We start from the raw sequence: 24,102 nt of genomic DNA on the forward strand, positions 1-24,102 counted from the left end.
TTTAGAGAGTGCTAGGCGGCAGCCCCTGATTGACTAAAACGAAGAGAAGGAGAGAATGGTTTTTAGAGGTCAATCTAGCAATGGGCGCACTGCCTGTATGGAAGCACTAATGGACAGTGATTTGTGGTGCAACTGGGTGAGCGGAAAACCATGTAACCACTCAATGGTTGTGTCAGCAAGCTGGAAAAACCTCACAATTACTACATAGACGTACCCTATGCACACACACAATATTTTTGTACACGTAGGTGGTAGTACATAAAATTCATAACAATGCAAACATGCAGAGAAACAGTTATTACTAACAAAAAAGTGGAAAAGAAAAGTGTGACAAGGGATGATCCTTTGGTCCTTTTTTAATTTTCAAGGCTTAACAACAGCCAGCCGACACTGATAACATCTCAGTGTGCTTGAAAAGTGATGCTGGTCGATTATGTAGAAATCTATTCATGGCCTGTAGACCCAGGTCAATGTTGATGCTGGTCTACAATGATACCACGTCCATTGTTACTAGAAATCTACCGGGTTGCCATTGGATGTCTGATAAAGTGCTTAGAATATGTCTGGTGTCTTGAATATAGGAAGGGAGATTCAGCACAAGAGGGCCGAGATAAAGATCTACATATTCTGCAATTCTCTCTGTTGGACCCCTATACCTGATACTATGGGTCTACCAGGTGGAAAAGGCAAGTTTTTGTGTACTTTAGGTAAAGTATAAATCCATGGGTAAGTGGGTCTAAAAATGTTCAAGTATAGGTATTCTTGGTCATTTAAAAGTCCTGATTGTTTCCAGTGAAGGAGTCTACCATTGATCTCAATAGTCAGGGGGCCTATAGGGTTATAGGTAATCTGTTCATAGCAAGTGGTATCAGATAGTTGGCTTAAAATGTCTCCCTCGTAGTCACTGCGATTCATTATTACCACGTTGCCGCCTTTGTCGGCCTCCCTGATCGTAATGAGATTGTTCTTGCTAAGAGCTGAGAGGGCCGACCGCTCTCCTTGTGTGAGGTTATCATGATATCTGAAGGCATTAAGTGTGTTGTTGCAATTGATTCTATCAATATCTTCTAACACACGCTTGTAAAAATTGTCAATAACATTACCCCCTGAGAGTGTAGGTATCCATTTAGATTTGCATCGTAAGCCACTGGAAATACTGTAGTCTGGATCAATGTTTAATTCAGATAACAATCTATCCATATCATATGGGGAGTCTTCTATATCAGTGAGTGACAAGAGCAAGTGAGTTGCTTGCACATCTTTTATTGACAACAATTCATTAGTATCAGTCAAGGCAGGAATGTTCTGAGCACCAACATTTGTAATGGTTTTATCTGCAAAGTGTTTCTTCAATTTAAGGTTCCTGATAAACTTAAAAAGATCAACTTTAAGTTTACAAATGTCACCTACAGCGTAGGGATTAAAGCTTAGGCCTTTGCCTAATAGTGTGATCATGTCTGGAGTGAGATCATAGGAGGAGAGATTGATAACTTGTACATCTAGGTGGTTTGGGGTTCTCAATTCCTGTTCATCCCTGATCTGAGCTTGCTCCTGTACCCCCCAGTGCTTTGGTCTCCTATCCCTGTGGGTTTTGGATCTGGTGGATCTCTCTGTGCTGTGAACCTGTTGCCTCATCTTATGCGTTGCACCTCTCGTAAAAAAGTGGAACCACTGACTGTAGGACCTGCGGAATTCTCTGGTTCACTTTCACTGATACCTGTGGTGCTTAGTGAAGTATTACTAGATGACACAGAGCTAGCTCCTGTGACTGGAGGGTTGCCTACATTCCTAGTTTTAGTGTTCGGAATGAGGGAATCGTATTTTCTCACGTAAGTAAAAATCCTGACTTGTTGATAGTCTAGTTCATCCCTCTTAATCTGTCTAGCTTTCCTGTTCTTGATGTGAGCCTGTTGTTTAAGAAGAATATGATCCAGAATGTCGTAATTCTTCATTGTGGCTTCTGGCAGGTTAAGGTCTTTAATCTCCTGCTCTACCACGGAAATATCTTCCTGGAGCTTGGTGACTTTGCGCTCTGCACTTTCAATCAGAACATCCATAAGGGTCATTGAGTTAAGTGTCAGCGAGTCTTCCCATTTGCCCATGAGATCTGTGTCCAGCTCATCATAGGTAGGGAAGATCTGGCCCCTTTAACCCCTCGGTATTCTTTTTAATCTATGGTACTGTTTTAACGTGGTTCCATCCCACCATTTAGCATTTTCTTGTTTTTTTAGTTTCTCTAACTTAATAAACTTGTCTCTCAGACCCTCTTTTCGTGGAGGGTTGGTGCTAGTGGTGGCTGTCTGGGTTGACATGCCTTTTGTCAAATTTTCAAAAAGTTCCTCTGCTGCTTTTCCATGGTCCATGATGGATCCCGTAGATGGATAAGAGTCTGAATTGAAACAACTCCAGTAAGAGTGTTTAGAGAGTGCTAGGCGGCAGCCCCTGATTGAATAAAACGAAGAGAAGGAGAGAATGGTTTTTAGAGGTCAATCTAGGGGGAATATCACTTACAACGCATTTTTTACAACGCACTACCATTACATCGCAACCATTACAACGCAAACCATTACAACGCATTGCGCTGGGGGGCACTCTAGGATAGGGAATATATTTAATTTACTATCCAACACCTTCCCTGCTATCCACGGGGACTGGAGTTGGAATAGTAAATTAAATAATTCACTATCCAGCGCCTAAAAGCATTATGCGTTGTAATGGACTGCCTGGTAAAAACCGCGTTGTAAAGGCATGCGATGTAAAAGCATGCGTTGTAGTGACACCAATCCTCAATCTAGCAATGGGCGCACTGCCTGTATGGAAGCACTAATGGACAGTGATTTGTGGTGCAACTGGGTGAGCGGAAAACCATGTAACCACTCAATGGTTGTGTCAGCAAGCTGGCAAAACCTCACAATTACTACATAGATGTACCCTATGCACACACACAATATTTTTGTACACGTAGGTGGTAGTACATAAAATTCATAGCAATGCAAACATGCAGAGAAACAGTTATTATTAATAAAAAAGTGGAAAAGAAAAGTGTGACAAGGGATGATCCTTTGGTCCTTTTTTAATTTTCAAGGCTTAACAACAGCCAGCCGACACTGATAACATCTCAGTGTGCTTGAAAAGTGATGCCGGTCGATTATGTAGAAATCTATTCATGGCCTGTAGACCCAGGTCAATGTTGATGCTGGTATACAATGATACCACGTCCATTGTTACTAGAAATGTACCGGGTTGCCATTGGATGTCTGATAAAGTGCTTAGAATATGTCTGGTGTCTTGAATATAGGAAGGGAGATTCAGCACAAGAGGGCCGAGAAAAAGATCTACATATTCTGCAATTCTCTCTGTAGGACCCCCTATACCTGATACTATGGGTCTACCAGGTGGAAAAGGCAAGTTTTTGTGTACTTTAGGTAAAGTATAAATCCATGGGTAAGTGGGTCTAAACATTTTCAAGTATAGGTATTCTTGGTCATTTAAAAGTCCTGATTGTTTCCAGTGAAGGAGTCTACCATTGATCTCAATAGTCAGGGGGACTATAGGGTTATAGGTAATCTGTTTATAGCAAGTGGTATCAGATCGATCTGGCCCGTTGGAAGCCTATGTTTATCTCTTGGCTGGGACGGGTTCACGCGATCAAAATGTCCCTCTTACCTAAATTGTCGTATCTTTTCCAGGCCTTGCCTATCGTCCTTGAGGGCAACTTCTGACATCGCCTTAAGTCCCTAATGCTTCGCTTCATCTGGCAGGGAGGTTGGGCTCGATTCTCCTTCGTCATCCTCTGGCTCCCACAGAAGGGGGGGGGTGGGCCTCCCGGACTTGCACCTATATTATAAGGCGGCACAGCTGCGGGTCCTAGTAGAGTGGTCCCAGCCCCTCTACGAGAAGCATTGGCTCCATATGGATCGTTTGGTGGCGGGGAGGACGATTTGGGACTTGATTTGGAAACCCAAAGGGGATAGACCCAAAAATGCGTACATCAGTACCCCAACGAGCACCACCCTGAGAGTTTGGGACTCGGTCTCCCACGATGAACGCTGGACGTCGTTCCCGTCCCCATTCACGCTGATTCACTTTAACCTGGCTTTTCCCCCTGCAGAGCGAGAGGGTCCCTTTGACGCCTGGAGATCAGGGGCTGCCTCGCCCTTACACATTTGTTCCATGGATTTGCCCCACTCACATTTGCCAATTGTATGCAGGACTACTCGGTCTCGCACCTGGAGCAATTCCACCATACCCAGCTACTCCACTGGGCGCTGTCGTCGGCGGTTAGAGATGCAGCCACCAGGCCGCCCACTCCTTTTGAGGCTTTCCTCGCAAAGACTTCCACCATGCGAGGAACCATCTCCTTTCTGTATGGCCTCCTTCTCTCTACTTCTATTTCTCCTAGACCGCGATACATGGGCCTTTGGGAGGAACTCCTTGATTGCACCGTCTCGGACGAGGAATGGTCCCATCTGTGGCATGATATAGCGAAACACAACCACTCCTTAGACCTTAGGGAAGCCCATCTTAAGACCATGATGGAATGGTACTTGTACCCGGCCAAATTACGGAGAATCTTTCCGGATTCTTCGGACAGATGCTGGAGAGGCTGCGGGCTGTTGGGTGATTTCCGCCATATCTGGTGGGACTGCCCGATCATCCGTCCCTACTGGGTTGAAATTCTATCCCACATCAAGGAGATTCTGGGCTATCCTATCAGGGACTCATTGGACCATGTTCCCCTGGGCCTTCGGGACCCCGACCTTGAGCATCAGACGCGGGCTGACAAAAAGATTCTTAGGCTTTGTACGGGTGCGGCCAAGCTGACATTAGCAGCAGCTTGGAAGAAAAAGGAGGCCCCAGCGCTCTATCTGTGGCATGCAAGATTATGGAAGCTGTTAAGTATGGAACGGATGGCAGACATCTTTCGGGGCGACTTTAAGAACGTCCCCTTCCGATGGGGTCCTTTGGTCCGCTTCCTCTCTAGCGGCTTGCCCTTTGCGGTTTATCCGCCCTCATTACGGGCCCTTTACCTATTCCAGACTTGATTGGCCATGCCTGACTGATTGTATGTGTGCGTGTAGGTTACCACCACTGGGGTAAGGGGTGGGAAGGGGTGTTGTGGGTTTGGTTTTGGTGACACCCGCAGCGTAGTTTGCGGGGTGGTGGAGGAGGTGAAATATGGACATCCTTGCTGGTTTATCGGCACCTTAGGAGGTACGCCCACTCCAGCTTGTAGTCCCCCAGATGCCTTGCCTTCCTGTTCACAGCATGGTCCACACTCCCCAAATTGTTGTATAACTTGAGGGCGTTCTCCGTCCAGATGCACGTGTTCTCCGTCATCCATGTGCCTGATACCGTACCCCCCTGCGAGGGAAGTTAAGCGGGATTGTCGCCTTTCTTTTATGGTTCTTATCAAACTGTTAATAAAAACAACTTTTACAAAAAAAAGTTGCTGTCTCTTAAATGAGATCATATATATCATTAGCTTGTGTAGATGAATATGTGCGGGTATCCGCCCTGTTGTCAGTGAGATTAGATATGCTTTCAAATGACATAATGAATGTGTCAGGTGTTGCTGATGGAGTTGGCAGAAGAACTAGTGTATAAGTTATTGATCAGCGCACTCCTATTATGTAAAGGAAAAACTGTTTCAAGATTAAATCAATGATGCATGCTACCCAGTGAGAGGCTTCCAGCTTCGTTATACCTGTAACCCTGCTGGTGAATGTTCACCAGTGTACTGGATGCACAGCGTGAAATAGAGTATCAACACTACGCCAATTTGTAAACAAAAATCAGTCAATTCAATCAATTTTTTTTGTACAAAAATACATTGCAACCAGTGACCATGAAACTGAATGAATCTCAGTGCCTAATCACATATGCTAGCTAATGAATGAAAACATATGACCTATGATACAAAAAATATAATGTTAAATCATTTGCACTCAGCAAGAAATTTTTCTAATACATATTTCAACTAAATTGCCCAGCCCAGCCCAATGAATTTCGGGATTGTATTCATCCCTTCTTCAGGGGCCACTGTGAAAAAAATTAGACACATCGTCAATGTGAGATGCTCATTTCAACACATGAGTATTATACAAGATAATTGACGCCCAGACAAGGCAGAGGTGAATTGCGCCACCTGAATCACACCCATCCCTAGCCAAATACTCAACTACACCGTTTATAAACAGGGGGAACACAACCTTGCCTGACACCATGATCTATCCTAAAGGGGTCAGTGACCTGTCCTTGATTCTCCCCATCTTACACTAGCGCTGTTACACAAGTGTAGCCGAATATGAGTGTCTACTAAATTCCCCGGAAGGCCAATATTCTGGAGCACCTACCAGAAAGAATACCTAGTAACTAATTCAAATGCAGCACACAGGTTGACGAAGGCTGCATATAGCTTGCCACTGCCGATCACTGCAGTTTTCCAAAATACACAGCTAAAATGGATCACTTGGTCTAACGCACTAACACTGCTACAAGGGCCTACCTGCAGTTCTATAGTATTTTTTTATCTCTCATCCAAGAATGTAGATAGGCCAACACCTATTTACAGAAATGTATTTGTAATACATCAATCAAACTAATTGGTCTATAGTTTGCAGGATCACTACATAACCCTTTGTTAAAAATCTGGATATTTTTTGGAGACTTCCAAGATGAGGGAATACCATTTCCTACAATATAGCATTACATAGTACATTAATGTAAAGGTCCCAGACTTGATAACATATCTGGACCAGGGGCTTTCGAAGTATGACAAGATTTTACAGCAGCCACAGTTTTGCTAAGCTCAAATGTCACTGTCTGTCCCAGGACTAATCAAAGGTACCTCTCTTCTAACCCATCTAGGCACAACTATATATCACCAAAGTGAGAGACGCATTCATGAGGTTGAATAAAGAACTCTATCTGTGGATTCGTTTTTAGCTAGTGAAAACCACTTTCTAAGATCCATACTCTCCTTGCCGCGCGCCACACCTCTTGTATTGTATAGTATTGTATTTGGCATTTATATAGCGCAACAACCACCCTACGGGTACCCTGGCGCTAGAAGGAACGTAAAATGCAGACCAGCAGGAGCAAGAGGAATGGCTGAAGAAGAAATACAGCCAACATAGGCATTATTACGGCCCAACAGAATTAATTTCTAGGGAACAGCCATGTTTTAATCTTTTTCCTAAACAGGGACAGAGTACTGCATTGTCGAATTTCCAGCGGAAGCTCATTCCAAAGTTTTGCAGCAGCGAAACTGAAGGATCTTCCACCCAATCTGGCCTTGTGAAACCTGGGTACACTTGCCAAATAGGCAGAGGAGGAGCGAAGACTCCGGGTGGGTGTGTACCAAACTATTTTCTTCTGCAGTGGCCTAGGTCCAAATCCATGCAGTGCCCTGAATCCAATACACAATGATTTGAAGAGTATTCTCTGCTGTACCGGAAGCCAGTGTAGATCAGCTAGGCACAGTGAGGCAGAGGAGCCCCTTGGCCTGGACAGGGCCAATTTCGCTGCTGTGTGCTGAACACGCTGCAATCTCTGGATTAAATATTTAGGAGATTCTTATAATAGGGCGTTACAGTAGTCAAGTCTACTCAAAATAACGCCTTGAATGATCAAGGCTCTAGCCATCGCTGGGAGCAATGGAAGAATCTTCCTTAAGGCCTTCATGAGGCCAAAACAACACCCCACTGTCTTGTTCACTTGAGTCTCCAGTGACAGGTTGGTGTTAAACATGACACCCAAGTTGCGCACCGTCGTAGATGGCGTCAGAGGGGTGAAAGTATCCAGAGGCCAGAAATTACATGGAAGAGGCCGGGCAACCTTCCCAACTGCGCAGTGTAAAATGTCGGTCTTGCCCGAATTGAATTGTAGAGAGTTGTCACGTAACCACTGCGCAGTGTTCTGCATACAAGCATTAAAATCCTCTAGGGCGTTAGAATGGATTCCATCCAGAGATAGGATGATCTGGGTATCATCAGCGTAGTTTACTACCTTCACATTATAAGAACGGATGGTATTAATCAAAGGGCTCAGATAAATGTTAAATAGGATTGGGCTAATAGAGGACCCTTGCGGAACCCCGTGACAGATGTTTGTGAAGGCTGACTGAAACGGAGGAAAGGCCACTGTCTGACACCTGTCAGATAAGTAGGATTGAAACCAGGCCAGAGCTGTGCCCACTACTCCCACTTCCTCTAAACGCGCCAGCAGGATGTCGTGACTGACCGTATCGAACGTGGCAGACAGGTCGAGCAATACAAGTATTGCTGATTGACCCCTGTCTGCCATCTGACGCAGATCGTCCATCACGGTCACCAAGGCTGATTCGGTTCCATGTTCTGGACGGAATCCGAACTGTACATCTGCCAGACATCCAGAGTGCTCCAAGAAAGCTGACAAAGATCTGCTAACCCAACGTTCCAGAACCTTCACTGGATAGGGGAGAAGCGAGATAGGCCTATCCGGGCAGTCAGGGTCAAGAGTGGCCTTCTTCAAGAGTGGAGTGACTATCGCCGGTTTCCAGCCAGATGGTACTGATCCACTGGAAAGTGATTGGTTGCAAATCTTTCGGTGCCTAGGAAAGAGCTCTGATGACAATTCCTTCCAAATTCTATGTGGAAGGGGGTCCAGTGGGAAGCCTGAGGACACACCCATGGCCAGCCGATCAAATTCCTCTTCTGAGAGGGGCTCAAAGTGATCAAGGGGATTAATTATAACGGGCCCATCATCACTCGAAGGGCCTTCATGGAGCACTATACCCACGCTGACCATTGGGATTGCTGCCTTAGGGGTCATACCTTCTATCCTCCCAGACATGTCATCTTTTAGCCCAGCGATAATGGTGGTGATTTTGTCCTGGAAAAAAACTGCTAAATTATCACAGAGATCTTCGGAAGGCATAATCTGATTGTGTAGACATTGAGGATTAGCAAGATCCTCGACTAGTTTGAAAATGCATTTAGCCTTATTTGACGAGTTCAGAATAACTCCAGCGAAGTGCTCCTGTTTGGGGGCAGCAATTTCTTTTTTATAGAGGGAGATAGCCACTTTCCAGGCTAGTTTATCCTCGTCTGAATAGGGCTTTCTCCATTTTCTCTCTGCCTGTTTACATTTCAGTTTCAGATCCTTAAGTTTTTCGTTGAACCACCTAGCAGGCGGTCTACCTTTGTTTTTACATACTTTTTGGGGGGCAGTTTGATTAACAATAGCACTTACATGATTACAGAAGAGCATATAGTTCTCCTCCACTGAGCTATGTGCACCAAAATCCTCTTCAGCGGGGATTATTAATGACTGTGTAGTTTTTTCCAGAAACCTCTTCCAGTCCCTACCGAGGAAGTTCCCTACCACCCTCAAGGCAGAAGCACCGCGGTTAGGGATGGCAATTGGGAATTTGACCAGATAGTGATCAGTCCAGTCTACAGGGAAAATCTGCATATGATCAATAGCCCTTTCCTCAGTAAAAACTAGGTCAAGCATGTGTCCCCCTATATGCGTAGAACTGTTCGCTCCCTGATAGAGGCCCAGATTTTCGCATGATTGGAGGAGCATATGATGACCCGTATCGAGGATCCCATTTTGCCACAGGTTAAAATCTCCTGCAATAAGCATTCTAGAATGTGTAACAGCCATATTGTTAAACACATCTACCAGCGCTTGTAACTGGGATGAATTCACTGCACCTGGGGGTCTGTAGCACACTATACCGTCCAACAAATGGCCCCTACTACCTCTTAAAGAAAAACCCATGAGCTCAAATCCCTCCACTGCATAAATCTCAAAAGGGGCAAAGTCCCACCCTTCTTTAAACAGCAGACCAACTCCACCGCCCCTACCTGTAGCTCTAGGCTTATGGAAGATTTTATACCCTGACAGGCACGCCAGTCCTAGCTCGAACGCAGAGTTTGTACTGGACCAGGTCTCAGTCATTAATAATAGGTCAAGATGGTGTGCTTCAGTCAGTAATTGGATCTCTACCACGTGTTTAGGGAGAGATCTTACATTAAGTAGGCCACAGACCAGTGATTCCATCCTGATAAAATCGGACTTCGGGCTGGCCGAGGTCTCAAAAAGGGGCATGCCCACCCCAGCACCACCATTCTCACCCAGCGCCCACAGTGCCTGGCTGGAGTAACACAATACCTTAGTTGAACGGGCAGCATTACTGGCACTGGGCGCAGTCCCCATGTTTATGATCTAGCTCTTAACAGGATCAGTGAGTTTGCCATCCTAAGACCACTGGCTGACTGAGTTAGATTCTGGTCCACTCCCGAATAGTGCTTGTATCGTGAAGGCCTTCTCGATGTTATTCAGCTGGATAGGAATACAGTCAGCCCCTAGTTGGCACACATCAAATTATGGCTTTTTAAATTGGGTTTGGGAGAATTGTGGACTAAACCCCTAGCTATTAATTCTGCCTCAAAGGTCCATTTAAATAAATCCTTCTGAGGGTATATTTATTTTTCTTTACCAAACAGTCTACAGTGACAGCCATACTGGCAAGTTTTTATTTATAAAATCATCAGCTTTGTTTGAATCTTACATGGACGAGATATGGCCATTATGAGCCAAAATCCTTTTTATTAAATGAAGGTATGATATCCTGGCACTTAATAGTTACACCTGAAAGTGGAGCAAGGAGAGCACTGCCTTAAATGTTAGGAACAAGTGCCCTCTTTGCCCCGATTGCATTGAAACTACCAAACATGTTGTATTCTACTGTCCACTGTATTCTCGTCATTGAGCCAAACGGCTAAAACTTTATTGCCGGAACTTGGGGTTCTGGTGTTATTTACCAGCCTTTCGCATCATGAGTACAGACACTAGCTGTTATATGGTTTTCAAATAATCAATCAATCAGTATTTTTTAAACCTTAATTCTCACCAGTGAGGTCTAAAGGCGCTGGGGGCTGCAGGTCTGACTGGGCACTGAAGTTAAGTCGAATAGCCAGGTCTTGAGATCCTTCCTGAATTGGGTCAGTGATGAGGATAGCCTGAGGTGCAGAGGCAGGGTGTTCCAGGTTTTGGCTGTGAGGTAGGAAAAGGATCTTCCTGTAGTCCTGGTCTTGCGGATCCCAGGGACGGTGGCAAGGGCCATTTGAACAAAGCGGAAGTGTCTGGTGGGTATGTGGAATGGGAGGCTGTGGTTCAGGTATGATGGTCTGGCATCGTGGAGGGCTTTGTAGGCATGTGTGAAGAGCTTGAAGGTCACTCTTTTGTTGAGTGGGAGCCAGTTTAGTTCTCGTAGGTGTTCGGAGATGTGGCTGTGGGGGGTCAAGTTGAGGACCAGTCTAGCTGTGGTGTTTTGAATGTTCTGTAGTTTCCTGAGGAGTTTATGGGTGATGCCTGTGTAGAGTGCTTTGCTGTAGTCGAGTTTGCTGCTGATGAGTGCGTGGGTGAATGTCTTTCTGGCCTCAGTGGGGATCCACCTGAAGGTCTTTCGAAGCAGGTGAAGAGTGTGGAAGCATGAGGAGGAGATAGCATTGATCTAGAGGTTCATAGGGATCGAGGAGTCTGGTATGATGCTGAGGGTTCGTGCCTGATCAGTGGGTGCAGGGGGGGGTTGCTAACGCAGCTTTCCACCAGGAGTCTTCCCAAGCTGAGGTGTTGGGCCCCAGAATGAGTACTTGGGTCTTGTCTGAGTTGAGCTTGAGGCAGTTATCTCTCATCCGGGTAGCGACGGCCTTCATCCCGTTGTGGAAGTTGTTTCTGGCGATTGTGGGTGATTAGTGAGGAAGAGGATTAGCTGGGTGTCGTTGGTGTAGGAGATGATGTTGAGTCTGTGGTTCCTGACTGTGGCTGCAAGCGGGGCCATGTAGACATTGAAGAGGGTGGGGCTCAGGGAAGAACCTTGGGGACTCCACAGTCGATTTCCATGGGTTTTGAGAGGTACGATGGCAGTCTGACTCGCTGTGTTCTACCAGTGAGAAAGGACTGGATCCAGTCCAGGGCTTTGTCATGAATGCCAGTGTAGGTGTGATCAAAAAACTACCCTTCTAGTATAAATTCTTATAATATTTTAGGCCAAGTGTAAACATTGTGAGTCATGACTGTTCTGTGTATACATTCTTTGGCCTTTTTCCTGTAAAGATGCAATTTTAAGTGGTGCTATCCAGATATGAGCATTTGTAGGTGTTCATAAAATTGACTAGGGTTTTTTACTATGCTTAAATTAATTTTACAGTATTTTGAGATACATGTTGTGGGAAGTCCCATATATTACGGATTATGTGATCTTGTTTCTATTTTATTTTACACCTAAACTAATTTTACTGAAAATGCTTTCATTTTGTATATGTCTATTTTCGACATGGAAATGTTATGTTAAGTTAGTCATATGGATCAGATGTTTTATTCTTATCTCTATACTTTTATATTCATCTGTTTAACCTGTGTTGTGCTTGAGGGTCTGTGATCGGAATAAAGCGTTATACTACTACTACTACTACTAAACTCTGCATCCCTTTTAGCACCTGTGACTCTATCTGAGGCAATCTTTTAGAAAGTTCTAGTATTCTTTGTTAACATAGCTGTACACATATTCTCTGACAACTCACCTTCCCACTCTCTCTGTGCTTTATCAATTTCCCTTTAGTAGGCAGTCTTGCATTTCACTAGATCTTCCCTGTGTTTTGATTTCACTACCCTCAACAGTACCCCTTTAGCTGCCCCACAATATTTGTTAAACCAAACCACCTCTCTACCCCTTGAGGGGCCAGTTTTTCTCATCTGGCCTAGGGTATCTTTAATCCTATTATAGAGTGTTTCGTGAATTCCCTGCAGATGTTAGTCTCCGCTCCACCAAAAGTCTGCATCGTTTCCTTTTACATTTTTACCAAAATTAAGTAATTATTTGGTGCCCCAGAATAGTTCTAAAAACATTGAAAGTGGACTTGGGAGACCCTACCTGCTGCAGCAATCACACCTTGATAACTACTAGAGGCTAATTGGTGTAGTGAGCATAATACCTGCACATGGGTGGGGATAAAATACCCCTGCAGAGTGATTTGTGTAGCTTAATCTCAGCAATGAGATATAAAATAATTGCACTACTTAGCTTATATTTATGGACTATTTCTTGCACAGTCTGTTGGAAAAATGTAACTTTCAGTCTAAAAATCCTTTCCTGTCTCTTACCCCTCATCTGCACTCTGCAAACCAGACAGTACAAAGCAGCCATTGTAGAAAAGGCTGATGCATTCTGTTTATGTAGATTGCATCTGATTACCATCTGTTTTGAGGTGGTGCTAAATCGCATGTGCGAAATGACGATGATGTGACTAGTTGTAATTACAAATACGTTGAATATTAAAACAGCGATTCAGTAATATGGAATCACAAAAAGCGTTGCTATTTTGAGTCTTAAAAATACTGATTCGATACTTATTAGGTCCACACAAATAATGCAGCAAATGCCTTTCTTACAAATAAAAAGGCCTCTTTTTTGGGTCGCTAACCAGTTTGCGACTGGTTACCGATTCGCAAATGCTTTGTACATCTGACCCAAAGTGCCTTGTGCAACTCTCACACATGTCCGGGCGGAGCGCGGTCCCCAAACAACTTTCACATAAACAAGGTCCACATGCTTGTCAAAATCAATACTCAGCAGTTCTCACACTGACTTTCAATTACATACAAAATTCCATAGGCACAGCTCAACATTGTAAAATAAAATTGCGTCACGTAGTGAACTGCATAGGCAAATGACACAAAGCGTGCCTCTAGTTATAAAGCTTCTTTACTACCTCATCTACTTTTTCATACAGCAGTTCCCTGTCAAGGTAGAGCAGGTATTGGCCTAGATTGGACAGTAATAATACATGTATTAGTCCAGTCCCTTCTTGGTATATCGAGACAAAGAATAAGGCAGTGTGACAATGGCTTGCAGTAGCACAGATAAAACACCCTAAAATATAACGCTTTTGTCCTAAGTATCAAATCATAATTTTGGAGATCTTTACAATCTGCATGAAGAGTGAAGTGGCAAGAAGATGTGCTACACGCACACTAATAAATGTGTCTGCTCAAATCAAATCTTAATGAACTGCAAGCATATATCCATGTATATACTTCTGATGGAATAAGACTGGACTGCTGAAAAGAGGAGTCTGAGGGGCATATTCACAAGGATTCATCTCCGAACTATCCCCACTTTAACGCATCAAAAGTGGTGATAGAATTAACACCCCATTCATAGGCTGGTGCAAACTGCAGACATCGCCAGAATTCCCATGATAACATCCCCAAAACCTAACAACACGGCAGACACCACCAACTAATGCTAATGAGATGCAGAGTAGGCGATCCTGTGCAGAAACACACGAAAATACAGCAACACCACATTCACAATGAACTGACAGATCAGCGAACCGAAAACACGCGATAAGCTGCGTTTGCCACAGGTATTTAACACTTGCCTCAAGCAGGTGTAAATATTGTATAAAGACAATGGTTCTGTTGGGAGATAAGTCAATTTCTTTGTCTGGTTCAATAATTTACAACACTATTGGAGTATTCCCCAATATTATTTTGGAAATACTTTTTAAATTTTTTCAAAATGGAAGAAGCACGTTTTTTGGAAAGAAAAGGAAAAACGGAACACACACACCAAATTTTTTACTTTAACCAGAATTTTCTTATTTTGAAAGTCAGGCATTGATTAGTCATTGATAAAATCAGAAGGAGGTTGTCCAAAACATAATTGGCATAAATATATAAGTAACAGATAAGTGCTCATGTGAATAGTAGTGACAAGTGATGATCTGACTGTGTGATGACACAATAACATATATAGAAAATATTAATAGATCAGTCCATAATTCAAATCAATTGTTTCAACAAATACATATATTTTTCTCTTTTATGGTTGAAACTTTGAAACTTGGTATGGACTGATTCGTAACACACCGTCAACGTTTCGACCCTATTAGGAAGTGCTGGCTTTTTCGCAACCATATCGGGTCTTCATCAGGACTAACAAGGGAAGGGGGACAACCTGATGGTTTTGTAGGTTTCCTGCTTCTACCACTGTCTGAGCAGGGGGGGTGTCAGCCGCCACCCTAAACAAACGATGATTCGATGATAGTATCTTCTGCAATCTATGCTGTGAATTTCACCAACAGCGGGTGGCAAAATTGGGAGGGTAGAGGTTAAGTGCCGCAGTAGTGATCACTTTCGATAGGAGCTGCAAACGTCTGTCTCCTTCTCAATGTGGTGGCTGATGCGTGAAAGCAGGTGTAAAGCCAGACGATTACCTGCAGGAGGCAACAGAGCCCGCACACAGCCACACCAAAACAACGAACGACGCCACGGAGCTACTCATCATGCAGCTTGGAGCCCCAACAGGGCCATAACACACACCTCCACACCCACCGGACCGCCATCACCTGCAGGACCCGGACACGCCCCCCCCCCCCGGACCACCACAGAGGCAGCACAGAATAAGACAGCGGACCTACCAAAAACGCACCACTCTCACAGACCTAACGCCTGATGAAGTCATTGCTCACTACAGGCTCAAAAGGACAACCATTCACCACATCATGACCCACATCGCCCACAGGCTGACAGTCCCAACACAGCAGAGAACCAACATCCCTCCGCAGACAAAGCTGCTGGCTGCGGTTCACCTGTTGGCCTCTGGTACCTTCCAACCAACAACTGCTAGAGTTGGAGGGGGTCTCCCAGCCAGCCCTATCAAAGTCCATCACACCTGTCCTGGATGCCATCCTCAGCTTCATACCCCAGTACCTTCACTTCCTCAACACTGCGCAGGAACAGCTGGAGACCAAGCAAGGCTTCTATGCCGTAGCCGGATTCCCGGCCGTGTTGGGGGAAATCGACTGCACACATATCTCACTTGTGCCCTCTGCGGATACTGCACACCACTACCACAACAGAAAGCACACACATTCCATCAATGTGCAGGCAATAGTGGACCACCGGGGACTCTTCACCAATGCCGTCACTAGATACCCAGGCAGTGTGCATGATTCCTTCATCTTCCAACACTCCATCATCAACCAGCGCTTCCAGGATGGCACATTTAGGACGGGACTGCTCGTTGGTAAGTACCAAGTCAACACACCACACATCCCAATGCCTCCACAGCACAATGCACAACTATGGGGTTGCACACGTGACCAAACCATATTCAACATGTCAAACTACACGTACACCTACCAGACACAACCACAACACTCCATGGTCATCCTGCCCTACCCCTGTAATTATACAGACTGATGGTGTAGTTGCCAGCATCAGCTCACCCCTGCAGGCTGGCGAACACTCACCCCATGCACAGCCAGCACAGGCGTCACTGGATTGGTGGACCTGCTATCACAATCTGTCGAACCAAGTATTGACTCTTTCCTCCCTGCACTGTCACAGGTGATCAAGGATATGCACTATGCCCTTGCTTGATGACACCCCTCCGAGATCCGAACACACCCGCTTAGAGGCAGTACAATGAGGCCCACATACGCACCAGGGGCATCGTGGAAGCACATTTGGCGTGTTGAAGTCACGTTTCAGGTGCCTGGACGGCCAGGTGGGAAGCTCCTGTACAGCCCGGACATCGTGTGCAAGCTGATCATTGCATGTTGTGTGTTGCACAACATCTGTGTTCGCACCAGGGCCCCATGGATCCCAGTTCCAGAGGTACCGGCCAATGATGGTGGTGAAGGGGCAGGTGGCCCACATTCCACTGCAGCAGCGGCAGGAATGGCCCATAGGAATACCATCATTGACACTTACTTCTCATGAGCATGTCACATTGTGACCGTCCTTGGCAATAATGCGATAGTAGAAAATGTCCAAATGCACTGCATGGGTGAACAAACATTTTTGCAGGTCTCAGCTTGTACTTGTACATTTTGATGTTACGTTTCCCTGCTTTCCAGATGTGATTTGGCAGGTGGTGCACATTTGCTGAACCAGTTGTGTCCTGTAGTCAAATGTGGTGGGATGCTGTTTGACCTGGGATGTTGTCACTGCTGGGGTGCACTCCTGATTGTGTACATATGCTGAACGGTGTGTGTGTGGCTCCTGCGGCTCTGCTCTGTCTGCCACTGGTCTCTTTCATGCAGGGTGCCTGTCGGTTCTGTTCTTGCACAGTGCTTGGATGTAGTGGTGTACATGTTGTCCTCTGCAGTTGGCCAGGGTGCATTCATCATACTCAGTTGTTTTGTTCAGTGGCATTTTCGGTGTGCTGGTCTTGTACTGTTTTCCTGCATTGCGTGTGAGTATTGCTGCCCTCGCACTGGTTGTTACTGTTTTCTCATTGCGCTTGTGACCATCGCAGGTTTTGTCGTGTTGGGGAATGTGTTTCTATCTCCGTCGCTGTTGTTGTTTCGCTGATATTGTCCGCTGTATCTGCAAACTATCTCATGCTACCGCTGTGTTGTGAATTCCACGTTGTCACTGAGTTATTTTTCCCCGATGCTGAAAGTTGCGTTACGCTACTCTTACGGAAGTTATCACACGTTCTTGTGAATATACCCCTGAGTGCAGGGAAACAGGCCAGGCATGCAGATAAGAAAAATAATGAAACAATACCTGAAAGAGCAAATTTAAGGAAAGGGTGTAAGAAAGGGGTTATGAGTAAGGTAGAATCAATCATTAAGGGTTTGTTAAGTGCTGCTAATCACCCAACTGGGTATCCAGGCAATTGCAGGTCCCGAGGGTGGATTCAAACTGCCAGTTCTTGATAGGAAAGCAAGAACAAAACTGTGAAAATGAGGGAAAAGCGCGGAGAAGGCACTCTAAAAATGGGGAAAAAGCAGGCGGAGGCAGTGAACATGAGGGAAAAGCGGGGAGAAGGCACTAAAAATCATAGGTAAAAGCAAGGAGAAAGCAGTAAAAGTGAGGGAAAAGTGAGGAGAAGGCACTCAAAAACAGGGGAAGAAAAGCAAGAAGACAGGAGCAAGAGTGATTTAGTAGCTCAGGAAGTGTTGGGCCTGGGGCCTGCTCAATGGGGGTCTTGTTGCAGCCTCTATTAAGTAGGTTCTGAGATGAGGGAGGGGCAGTGCGAGGCGGTGGGCAGGGCTAGGTGGGCGGGCCGCAGACTGAGCGGCATTGAGGAAAAAACAAGGAGAAAGCAGTGAAAGGAGAGAAAAGCAAGGAAAAGATACAAAAAACTGGGGGAAAAAGCTATGGGAATGATCCTGGGAGACGGGGGTGCTGGGAGGCATACTGCCAGGCTAGGCATGAGGCGGGAAAACAATGCTCAGCAGGTGGGGGGAAACAATGAGGGAGAAAGCAGTAAAAACTAGTGCAAAACAGGGAGTAGGCAGTGAAAACGAGGGATAAGCAAGGAGTAGGCACTCAAAAACAGGGGAAAAGGCAAAGTAAAAGCAGTGAAAGTGAGGGAAAAGCAATTACAAGATGCTCAAAAAATGGGGGGAAGCAAGGAGAAAACTGTGAAAATGAAGGAGATTGGCATGGGAGAGTGTGATTGGTACGGACTTAGGCGCCTATTAGGATAGCGGACGGACCTGCGTCTGTCTGCCACCCCCGAGGTGGAGGGACCGTCCGCAGGGGCAGCGGCAGTCCCTCCGGTGGAATTAGGATGTCACCGCCACCCTGGTGGTCACATCCCGTATATTTAACATTGCGGCGGGTGCTGCTTTAAGCAGCACCCGCTGCAAAGTTAAATATGCATGCTGTGCATTTGCATGCACAAAGCGGCAGGACCGCGTGGTGCCTGCCGCATTGTGCCTGCAAATGCAGGGGGGTACCATAGGTACCCCCCATGTGCACCCCCCACCACCCCCCTTTCACCCTGGGGGCCCGTAACGGGCCCCCAAAGAAAATACTGTATACCTTTCCGTGGTGGCATTGCCGCCACGGCAAGGCATGTCCTGAAGCTCATCCTAATATGGCTGGCGGTGTCTGATAGACAACCCCACCATATTAGAGCTTTTCCGCCATGGTCGGGAGGCGACCGTGGCAGAAAAGCGGCGGACAGTCTTCCCGTCCGCCGATGACCCCCCAGCCATCCTAATGTGGCGGGGGGTCTTTTCATGTACCGCAGCGGTGAATCTGCATCCTCCGGGCCGGCGGTGGCTTCCGCCGGCCCGGAGGATGCGGATTCACCGCAATCCTAATCGACCCCTTAGTGCTGGGCAAGTGCTTTTTACTCTCACTACCATATTTCATATTTATTTATTTGTTTGATTAATTAAAATCTTACAAAAATACAGATAGAACTTTACCAAACGTAAAATTATAAAACATACATATTATACGCATAAAAAAGGAAAAAGAGCTGCATTGTATAAAGTCCATATTCACATAGTCTGTTGTTTGGTCAATCAAAAACATCCAATTTCTTCTGTACCGCACAATGGAATTTAACAAGCGCAGAATTCATCGGCAAATATTCTGGGTTAAGACTTGCGATCAGTGCCTGTCTACATGTCCTTACCCTACGCATGTTAAACATTCTTTTAATCATAGTTTTTCTTTCGATTTCCAGATCCGGGCAAAGACACAATAGGTGTAAGATGTTTTCTTCTCCTAGGTTACAAAGCCTGCATATGTTATTTCCTTGTAATCTCTTCCATGGTGGTAAGTGGCATGTGCCTGGATAAAAGCCAAATCTAGCATTAATAAAAAATTGTTTATTTTTCTTGGACCATGCAGTTTCTAGATAGGTTTGAACCTTTTTTTTCTTATATCCAGAGACAATTGACCATGTGTGGCTACGTTTGACCAGAGTATCTTTATCCATAATCATGGAGAGGTATTTAGTGAGTTTGTTTATTGTTTTTTTGAAGCTCTCCAAGTAATTGTGGTTTCCCAGATTGGTGTTATACCAAATTCTGCAATAGCGCTGTTTAAGCAAGAGCTGACATTTGTGTTTGTTTTGTTGTTCACTTCCTGCCACAATAAGCGGGTCATTTCATTATCCTTGTCATTTTTTATTCTGTTCCATACTTTTAGTATGTGCCCTTTCCTTGCGTAGCATTGATTGTTTAGCCCAAACTCAACTCTCACCTGAGCTTGTGAGGCATTCTTCGGGAGAGAGAATAAGGATCTGTACGTTTTAGCTACGGCTATATTAATAATCTCAGCATCTTGACCATTGAGTGCCTCACTACCATAGGTTAGAGCAGGCAATAATTTTGCGGCAATTATTTTTAATAAAGGGTGATAAGACAAATCTCCTGTTGATTTATGAATGATTTTAAATGCCCCTACTAGGGAGTTTGCTTTCCTTATAATGTCCTTTTTTGTGTCTGAAAGTTGCCTTTGTCATTAAAAGTAACTCCCAAGTATTTATAATCAGCTACTTGCTCCAATTTTTTTCCGTTTAATAACCACTTATGTTTGGATTTAAGATGAACATTTTTTGAGATGACCATTACTTTGGTCTTAGCTTCATTTATTTGCATGCCATTTTCCTGTGAATACCTAAAAATCCCATTGATTAATCGTTGCATGCCGACTTTGGTTTGGCTTAAAAGTACAACATCGTCGGCATATAATAGATTAGATATCAGATTGTTTGCTAGCCTTGGGGAATGTGCATTGATTTCATTTAGGTCTGTAGAGAGATCTGCTAAAAATAAGTTAAAAAGTAAAGGGGCCAGAACGCACCCTTGTTTTAGGCCATTCGATGTAGGGATTTTTTTGGTTAGTGTATTTCCCTCACCTAACCTTACCTTTACCCAAGTTTCTGTGTGCAGGAGCCGGATCAATTGTAAGAGATTATGCGGAATTCCTTGTTTGTTAAGCTTTTCCCAAAGAAGTTCTCTGTCAACACAGTCAAAAGCAGACTTAAAGTCTACGAAACACAGATATAGCGGTTCTTTAGATGTGATTGCTTTATCTATTAGTATTGATAGTATTAAAATATTTGTGGATGTACCAAGTCCCTTAATAAAGCCTGTTTGATTCGCAGGCAGTACCTGTTTCTCTTTTGCCCATTCCGTTAAGTTCTTCAGTAGGAATCTGGCAAACAACTTTGCATCGGTGTCCTGCAATGTAATAAGTCGATAGTTTTCCAGTAGTTGCCAATTTCCTTTCTTTAGGATTGGTGTTATTAGCGATCCTTTCCAGGATTTAGGGATTTGGCCGCTCTCGGCTACTTCTCTGAAAACATCTGTAAGATAAATAGACCAGAAATCAGGTGCTTCATTATATAGTGCAAATGGGATACCGTTTGAACCAGGGGCCCCATCCTTCTGTCTTTTAATTAGCCCAGCCACTTGAGTTTTAGTTATTATGATATCACAGTCGCCTTCTCTCACTACCATTACACTATACCTTCACTTTCAACTTGTGTCATATTCTGCAGGGGCACTCCAGAACTCTGGCACGCCGCAGCTTTGCCTATTGAGCAAAAAGAGCTCTTGTTGCTGCCTACTTCCTGGTTGTTCCACCCACTGTCGCCATTTTTCATGATTAGCGGGCTACCTGCTGATTCTGGTCATTTCTACAACGTGTACTTAATTAAACCTGTACAAGGCGCAAACTCACCACATCTGCTTGGCAAGTGCCTTTTACTCTCGCTTCATTAAAATGTTCCCCACTTTTCTGTTTGGCAATTGTTTACTTTTAACTTGTATCGTATTTTGCTGACTTTGTAAAACACTCCAGAACTCTCTGGCCCACCGCAGCTTTGCTGACTGAGGAGAGAGGGCTCTTGAGGCTGCCCGCTTCCTGCTTGTTTCACCATTGCTGCCATTTTCCACGATTCAGGTCTTGGTGCTGATCCTGGTATATTTCTAATATGCCTATTTAAGCCTGCATACGGTGCTATTGTGCAGCGGGCGCGCAGAAGGCAAGCCTATCTGCACCTGGATGTTGCCAGACCACTAGTCCATTTAGTTACATAGCTGCCAAATTTTCAACTTGCTATATGTGACATTTTCATAATATCAGTGTAATTATGAGTGACAATTCAACGACTATGAGTGACACTTTCTCGCGAGGAAAATCAAGCAATGAAGACAAGGGAAACATGAATATCATAAAGTACACTTATTTGAGCAACAAGAAGCTCTAACAAGGTCTTAAAACTGGTGCTAAGCACCAGAAATGGAAGGGCACTAACCAGAGACAGACTGGGTGATTGCAATACTCTCTAACAAAGGGCAGGCCGGCACTGCATCTTCTCAGAAGATTATCCTTGATCTGATCATTTATGATCACGCACTTGCCTAAAAAACCCATTTTATAGCGTAGTATAATGAATGCAACTCGGAGATTTGGGTCTATGACCTGGAGACCCGGCCCACTTAAAGCCCTGATGTGTACCATACCTCTCTAAAACGATGATGATTTCTATACAAACATGGTGGCCTGTTAACCACACTACCTGTTGACCTCTTGTCACTTCTGTTTGACAAAGTGACAGATAAAGGGGCATATCTACAATGAAATGGTGCAGTGCGGCGTCACAAGTTATTTTGCTTCGCTGAACTGCGTCATTTAAAAAATGCATGGATGCACTGTATTTACAAGAATATGATGCACCCCTGTTCTCTACCCTGTGCCGGCGCAAAAAACAGCAGCCTAGTACCAACGCGGGTACCCTTGCACCATGGTGCAAGGGTGCCTGCGCTGCGGAAAGGATTGTATTTGGGCAAGAAGGGGGCACCTTTCCTCCTTCTACATGTGCTGTAGAATGCAGCACACATAGAAAGAGCAAACAATGAGGAGAAATAAAAGTATGTAAGTAAGGCGTTTGTTTTTGGCGCTGACACAGATTTACAGATCCTTGAAAATCTGGGGCAGTGCCAAAAAGCCATGGTTGGTGAATGGGAATGCCCACAACAATACCCATGACACGCCCCTTTGATGCAGAGTGCTGCATGAAAGAAGGCCATATTTACAAGGCTGTGTAAAGCCATACAAAGTGGCTTTGGGTGGCCTTGTAAATATGGCCCAGAACACAGCGCCACTGAAGCGTCAAGAAAAGTGATGCTCCAGTGATGCTAGGGGCTTGTACATATGCCCCAACATGTCTCCACAGACTTTAATGGGATTTCCCACTTTTTAAACCCATATCACTCTCCCAAAAAGTGTTCATTCTCTGTCCAGTTTATCAACATCACCCATTTAAATGCTTCATCTCACCTGTATCTTTGAACCAAGAGGTTGACACCTATACGGACTATGAACTTGCACAGATATCCGGGCTCCCTGGCCTAAATCACCAGGGATCCAAGGACACCACACCCTCTGCAGCAATCTCCTTTCAACTTTCAGGGAAAATATGTTTTTCTGTTTATGTTCATGCTTTACATCTCAGGTGTGAAGCCTACCTTTCAAGGTACACCAAAATTTGATTCCAGTTCTACTCTGCGCCGGTTTCAGCACAAACCGTATTTAAAAGTTCATTTTTCTATGTGTAATTCCCAACAGGTGTGTACCTCTATGCTTTGCAATGTCTAATTAAAGCTTCATTAATACTTGAGACCCAAGATGGGTACTCAGTGAAGCAACATCACCCATGTTTTCTGCTGAGCACAAAACAAGAATCATAAATTTCTTTAGAGGAACTATAAATACTAAGTACGTGAACACCGATAGAAGCATCTCTGCTTGACAGAAGAGGGTCAGAAACAGATTCCTTAGTGAGTTAAAACATAAAAAGTGGTCCTTAGGGGGCAGGGCTGAATTAGTTCCACTTCTGTAAGGGAGGAGGCAGGCGCAGCCCCAACAACTGCAGCACCTGTTATTGTACCATGTCTGTGGAGAACTGGGTCAAGTGGTTTGAAAAGTGGAAAGTGCAACCGGTAGGGCCCGATTATGATGCAGGCAGAAACATCTACGAGCACCGGTCAGAGCCCTTCAGCCCTGATCGTAATCAGCTGGTCGGATTCCTTTCCAACTGACCCATTTTGGATCAGATTTCCGAATGGCCTCCAATGGGCTCAGAGAGCCTGTTCGGCATTCGGAAAGCCTTGAGTAGTCCCTCTGCATGCTCCTTCTGGCTGAGTGGCTACGATGGCAGATTCCCAAAGCCTTTCTGTGGTGGCCTCTCCTTCAAAGAAAGACTTTGGGAATCTGGCTTTGGGGGTCCCTATGGGTGCAAGGCTGCTGAATGGAGGCCTAGGTGTGCCCCCCAGTTGA

This window comes from Lissotriton vulgaris, chromosome 9 (assembly GCF_964263255.1).
Source record: "Lissotriton vulgaris chromosome 9, aLisVul1.2, whole genome shotgun sequence".
NCBI lineage: Eukaryota > Metazoa > Chordata > Amphibia > Caudata > Salamandridae > Lissotriton > Lissotriton vulgaris.